The following is a 6,000-nucleotide window of genomic DNA, read 5'->3' on the forward strand; positions in this document are numbered from 1 at the left end:
TGTACCTTGGAAGTTTGCTCCTATTTAATGAGTGGGCCCTAAAAAGCTGACTGAGAACTCTAAGTAATGCTGGCACTCGTCACTACGGTCTTGCAATGGGGTGAGCTGCCTAGGATGTTCTCAGGGAGACTCTGCAGTCAGTATCGGTAGGTCTTTTCTCTTGGGCTGGCCGGATTTCTCAGGGAAGAATCTGCTCGTCTCTTGCCTAGAAGGGAGAGGTCTGACAAACCAGGGTCCCAAGAGTCAACAGGGGGAAAACCTCCCTGTAATCCTCAGCTTTACAGTTTGTCCACTCATCTAATCCTCCCTTTTCAGGGACCCTCTGTTTCAGCCTCTCCAAAGACTAGACCTCTGGTCTCCTGCCAGGGTGGGGAGGTCACTCTCCCAGCACGCTGACTGGGCAATGACTCTGGGGACGAAGAGGTCTAACCACGTCCTAGGCAATCTGTCAACAGTCGCCCTGTTTCCTCTACGTTTGCTCCCAGGGTTCCAGGTGCATCAAGTCTGAGCCCCTTGCGGGTGGGGGCCCTGCGGTGCCAAGCAGTCTGCTGTGTTTTCTTCTATTTCTCATGTGCTGTTAATTGGTTTCTCCTTCCTTGCACTGCTGAGCCTGTAAGCACTTGTCTTTCTGCCCCTCAGCATCTAAAACAATTTTATCATTTCCTCTTCTGTTCTCATTATCGTTGTGATCTTATGTTTGATTAAAAGTTTCCACTTCCTCCCCTTTGTGGTCGGACCTAGGTAGTCACGGGAGATAAATGTGTTTGCAGTCATGCTGACATCTATAATCCAAAATCCTAGATGTTATTTAAATGACAGCGTATTATTCTGTTGAGTTGTTTCCAAGCTTTCACTGCCATAAATAAACTGGTGACCATCTCAATGTCAAAAGCATCGTGTGACTGTGTGTTTAAGCTTCTTCCTGGACGTGGAGCAAATGAGTAAGTCTCACAGGGCTTGGGGCTAAATGTCTTGAGTTCAAATTCTGTCTGTCGTTTATTAGCTGCATTAGCCTCGGGCCAGTTTCTGGGACTCTCTTGGCCTCTGTTCTCCACGCAGACCACGAGGCTGGGTACGTTCCCTGTGGAGTCATCGTGACAGGTACATAACGATGTGTGTCTACAGCTCTTAGATTTGGATCTGGTGTCTGCTGATTGTCACCTATTCTTTTTACAAGGCTTGGTAACTTCTTTGATAAATGTCCAAAAGATCAGTTTAGATAACCACTAGCAATGACTGAGACACATCATTTCACGAATTGGTTGTTAGAAATGTATGTAGTCACTTCTAATTTGATAGGCAAACACACACACAGTGACACACATCTTATGTGTGTACAGAAATACACACATATCTGTATTTTCGAGTGTCGAGGCTGTTGGACATTTTCCCACTCGCTTACCTCCTAGCTGTGTGATAGTGTTTGTGAATTGCCTGCTTATGTCTTTGGTTATATATATCCATACATCCATATGTATATATATATTTTCAGGGTCGTCTGTTTTATCCGCCGGTTGGTATGACATCACCGACATTTCAAGCTGTAGTGTGTGGAAGGGTTCGCCGCGGTCAGGCCTGCTCTCCCTGGGAGGACCTCCCCATCAGAGACATGCAGACATTCCCGGGCAGAGTAGATGGGTTCTGTAGCCCCACCTTGGGGGTGTCAGCAACGGCCTGCAGCTTCTTGTCTTGAGCCCACTTGCAAAGGTCTGGAAGCAGCCAGGCACTGGGCACAGCCCTTCCTGAGTCACATAATCGGGCTCCTGCCAACATGATAAACCTCTTTCCATCCCGCAAATCTTGAGCAGATTTTCTCTTTGACATCCCAGGCGCTCAGCTGCCAAGTGGCTTTGAGCTGCTGTTACAGATGGAAAACCCACAAGCCAGGCGGGGAGCAGGAGCGGCATTCTGGGGAAGAGCCGTCTTTCTTTCTGACAACTGTTGCAGTGAAGTGAAGGCAACAGCCCTTGTCTTGTGCTCGGGGGAATAGGAGAGAAACACAGCCTCCGACAATTAATGCAGGCAGATGTTTCAAAGGGGGCGCAGAGGCCCGGCCGATGACAGATCAGGTCCCACTGACTGGAGGTAATGGCTTTGCAGGGTCCATTCGCCCAGACGTACAGACAGAGGAGGGTCTGGGGGAGGGGCTAGTTCATTTCACTCTCCCAGTGCCATCTGTGGGAAAGGAAGGCTGACGCTCCTTTTATTCTCTTTTTAAGTGTTTTTTTGTTTTGTGTTTTGTTTTTTGGTGCAAGTTGCTACCCAGTCTTGTGTAAGTGGCAGGTCAAAGATATTTTTTTAACCACAGAGGCCTTTGAGGACATTCAGGACAGCATTTCCCAGCGGTTTGCCTTTGGGAAAAGCGAGTGAGGAGATGAGCCCCTACACATGACATTCTGTAGCCAACCCCACCCGGGAGCCCCGCCTCCCACACCCCACTCCCGGGGCACCTCAGCATAGTCAAGACGAGCGGTGCAGTCCCCAGGGCTTCCTTGCGTCCAGCATTCCCCAAAAGGATTGGATCTCAGAAACCTGTTTACTCTCAGGAGCCTCCAAAGCCTGGGAAGCCCAGGTCCCCACAGCAACCTGGGAGGTTCTGAACAGTTGCCTGTCACCTGACAAGGTCACAAGGTGAAGGAGCTGCTCTACCACCTGGTTTTCCAGGACAAAGCTCTGGATCTGGGGCATCTCAATTCAGGGTTCTGTCTAGTGCCCAGGAACCCTCCCACACCCCACTCTCCTCCATCAGCACCATAGTGCTTACCTCCCAGGCTCCGAGCGGAGCAAGTGGCTAACGTGTGGAAAGCAGGGCGAGCTCAGAGCCAGTGCTCGGCGCGCGGTAGGTGCTCCTGAACCACCGGTTACGGAATCAGCCAAAGGCCGCACGGGCTTATGGTCTCGGACAGGTAACTTCTTTCCCAGAGCCTGGCACAGTCTCTCCTGACCAGACCACAGCCAGGCCCCTCTGTTACCTTTTCCCAACAAGGTCTCCGCTTTTGGACTTTTCTGTCTGTGTTCGCATTGTCTAATTTTATATCAAGAACACCATCAACTCGGTTAAGCCAAAACCCCCATCCTCATTATCTGATTAAAATCCTCCTCCCCCAGGTGAGGGCCGACCACCTGGCCTGCCTTCAGCAAGAGTCCTGTTAGGTTGGTTTAGCAAAGAGTTAGCCACCCTCCTAATAATTTTCACCCACTGACCCCCACCCCCCACACTGTACATCCCCATTTTTCTGGCTGTATGAGGAGGTGAACTTGACCTCCCTTCCCCACTGCAAACCCCACCACAGCCGTTTCTAGACCTATCACCACGGCCCTGAATAAAGTCTGCCTTACTGTTTTCACAAGTGTCAGAATAATTTTTTTCTTTAGCGTGTCTCCATTATTTCCAAAGTAACTGATTAAAATTTGACCAACCTTAGGCAATAATCCAGAACCTATTCTAGTTCTCACCAGCCTCGATCTCTGTAGGTTATGTAGGTTAGCTCACCACGTGCTCACAGTCCCCGAAATGTGGGTTATCATTATCCCCAGGCTCCAGGCAGCTTACAAGGCACAAAGGGATTACACGACTTTCCCCTGCTTCTGCAGCTACGGACGGCGCTGAGCCGGATGGGAACCTGGCAGTTTACCTGGGGCTGTGTGCCCTGCCATCTGTGTGCCACGGCCACCGCTCACTGAGCAAGCAGCCCAGGCCCTCTTCCTGAGAAAAGGCGTGGTCAACGCAAGCTGCGGGGTGGACACTACAAACACAATTATTTATTCAAATAAATGGCCAGTGAGGGGGGAAAAACTAAGCAGTCTGCAGGGGAGCAAAACATGATTTTCCTTCTACCCTTTGAGGTTCTCAGCTGTGTCAGTAACAAAAGACAGATTAACAAGGGGAGAGCGTACAGATTTACCTAATATAGGTTTTACGCGACAAGAGAACTTTGCCAAGGAAAAGAAGACCCAACGAGGGGTTAAGCCTGAGCGTCTTCAGGCCAGGTTTGATGAGGACTGAAAAGTCGTGGAAAATGTCACCTGCCAGGGAGCAAGAAGTGGGGTCCCTTACAAGGCCCGTTTGCTCAGATTCCTCTCCGAGTCCCTCCACCTACACGGGCAGGGACGTAGCAGGGCAGCTATCACAGGATGACCTCGTGACCTGCATCAGGGGAGATGCAGAAGGTCAGAGAGTCCTTCCCACAACTGCAGGCTTTCAGATTCCTTCACCTTCAAATGGTCAGGGTGGTAAAGGGCCACCTATGGGGCCAGGTGCTCTGAGCCCTGTCAGTCCATGTTTTTAAAAAGAGAAATAAAACCAGACAGGCGCGCTCCGCATGTGTCCTAGGAGTCAGCCTTCAGCCTCAATGCGCCATCCAGGAGGCTCGTCCGGGGCCTCCAGCGCCAGTGTCTGCTTCTGGCGTCTGGCTCAGGCCACCCTGCCCCTGATGACTGAAGCGGGAAGCTCCTCCCGCTCTGTTTTCCTGCCAGGTGTCGAGGAGGGTCTCCACGTGGCAGATGCTCCTGGACCCTCCACAGTCCCCCCCAGCCTCTGAGTCAAATTAGAAGATTCTGGCTGTGCTCCTCTGTCCCCATGGTGCTTCCTTGACGTTCTCCTGCTCACGCTGAGAAAGTGTCTCCAATGACGCTCTCTGAGTTCACGCATCTCGAAACATCCCTGCAGAGAGGGAAGGCCACGTGCTGTCTCAGACACCCCCCCGCCAGCCCGCCACACTCCGCACAAAGGACAGGGCTCTGGTGGGCGGCATTAGCCAGTGACCCCACGTCTGGGGACACACTGGGGCCCAGTCCTGCAGCATCTCGGGCCCCCTGGGAGGGACGTGGAGCAAGTGGAGGGGGGTTTTCATCTTCCCACGCCTGCAGGAGAGAACCAGACGCCTTCTGCTCCTGGTGAATAAGACGGAACAAAACAGAAGTAAACAGAACAAAACAAACTCATTACAGTTTCCTGTGATGCCAACAGGACTCGAGTGGCTCTTAGGACTGAGCCCCGGGGAGAAGGTTCTGAGCTTTGGCTCGAAGTCGGGCTCCGGCGCCAGGTCCTTGCAGCTGAAAAGGAACCAGTGCCCTGATGGGGGGATGGTGCTGCCCTGGGCACCTCCTTCCAAGGCCTCGTGGCCAGTGTCACACCTCTAAGCACACACACCTCGAGCCATCGCGGGAGCCCTGCAGGAGCACCTTTGCCACTTAGCTTTCAGGACCTGGCTTCTGAGGTTGTATCTAGACAACAGTGGGCATTTGTGGAGTCTTTGGCCTTGGGGTCCTTAGAGTGACAATGAAGGTGAAGGCTCTCTGTTCTCTGTCCTCTCTGAGTGCCCCTCAATCCTTGTGTAATGCAGCCCCCACGGAGTCCCCACCCCCAATCCTCTGAACTCGTCACTTCTGTCCTCCACAGGGGGATGGCAGTGGTCACTGTGCTCCCAAGTGATGGATTAACGTTTTGAGGATGGCTCCACGTTTTGAGGATGGCTCCCTCACCCCCACCCGCATCTCGGCCATACATGGGTGCTGTCCTGCCCTTGGGGGCCTTCACCGCGGGGCCCCCCCCCACCTTGCCAAGTGGTGCCCATCTCCACTCCTTCAGGAGGCCTCCCCACCCGCACTTGTGCCCCGGAGGCAGATGGGTCTTTCATGCTGCTCCAAAGCCATCAGCTTGCAGTTCCAGACTCTTCTTTATTAGGTTGGTGTGTTTGCTTGGAGGAGAGGTGCTCTTGCACATGCTAATACTGTAAGGGACCAGGCCCCTGGGCCAGACATCTTATCTTCTTGCAGAGCAAGGCTTCATTCACTGGCCCCCCAGTGACTTGTCATCTTCTAGAAGCCCCCAGGTCTTCTCAGCTTGGACAGCTTGGGGCATTTGGAGTGGAAGACCTCTACCGAAAATCTTTTGGGATTAAACTGGGCTTAGCCTGGGGTCTTTGTGGAAAATTCAGAAGGAAAACATGGAAGGGCTTCCCTCTGCGGTTTTAGAAACGTGCTCCAAGCTCCTTCCAT

This window comes from Rhinolophus hipposideros (genome assembly GCF_964194185.1).
Source record: "Rhinolophus hipposideros genome assembly, chromosome: 8".
Taxonomy (NCBI): domain Eukaryota; kingdom Metazoa; phylum Chordata; class Mammalia; order Chiroptera; family Rhinolophidae; genus Rhinolophus; species Rhinolophus hipposideros.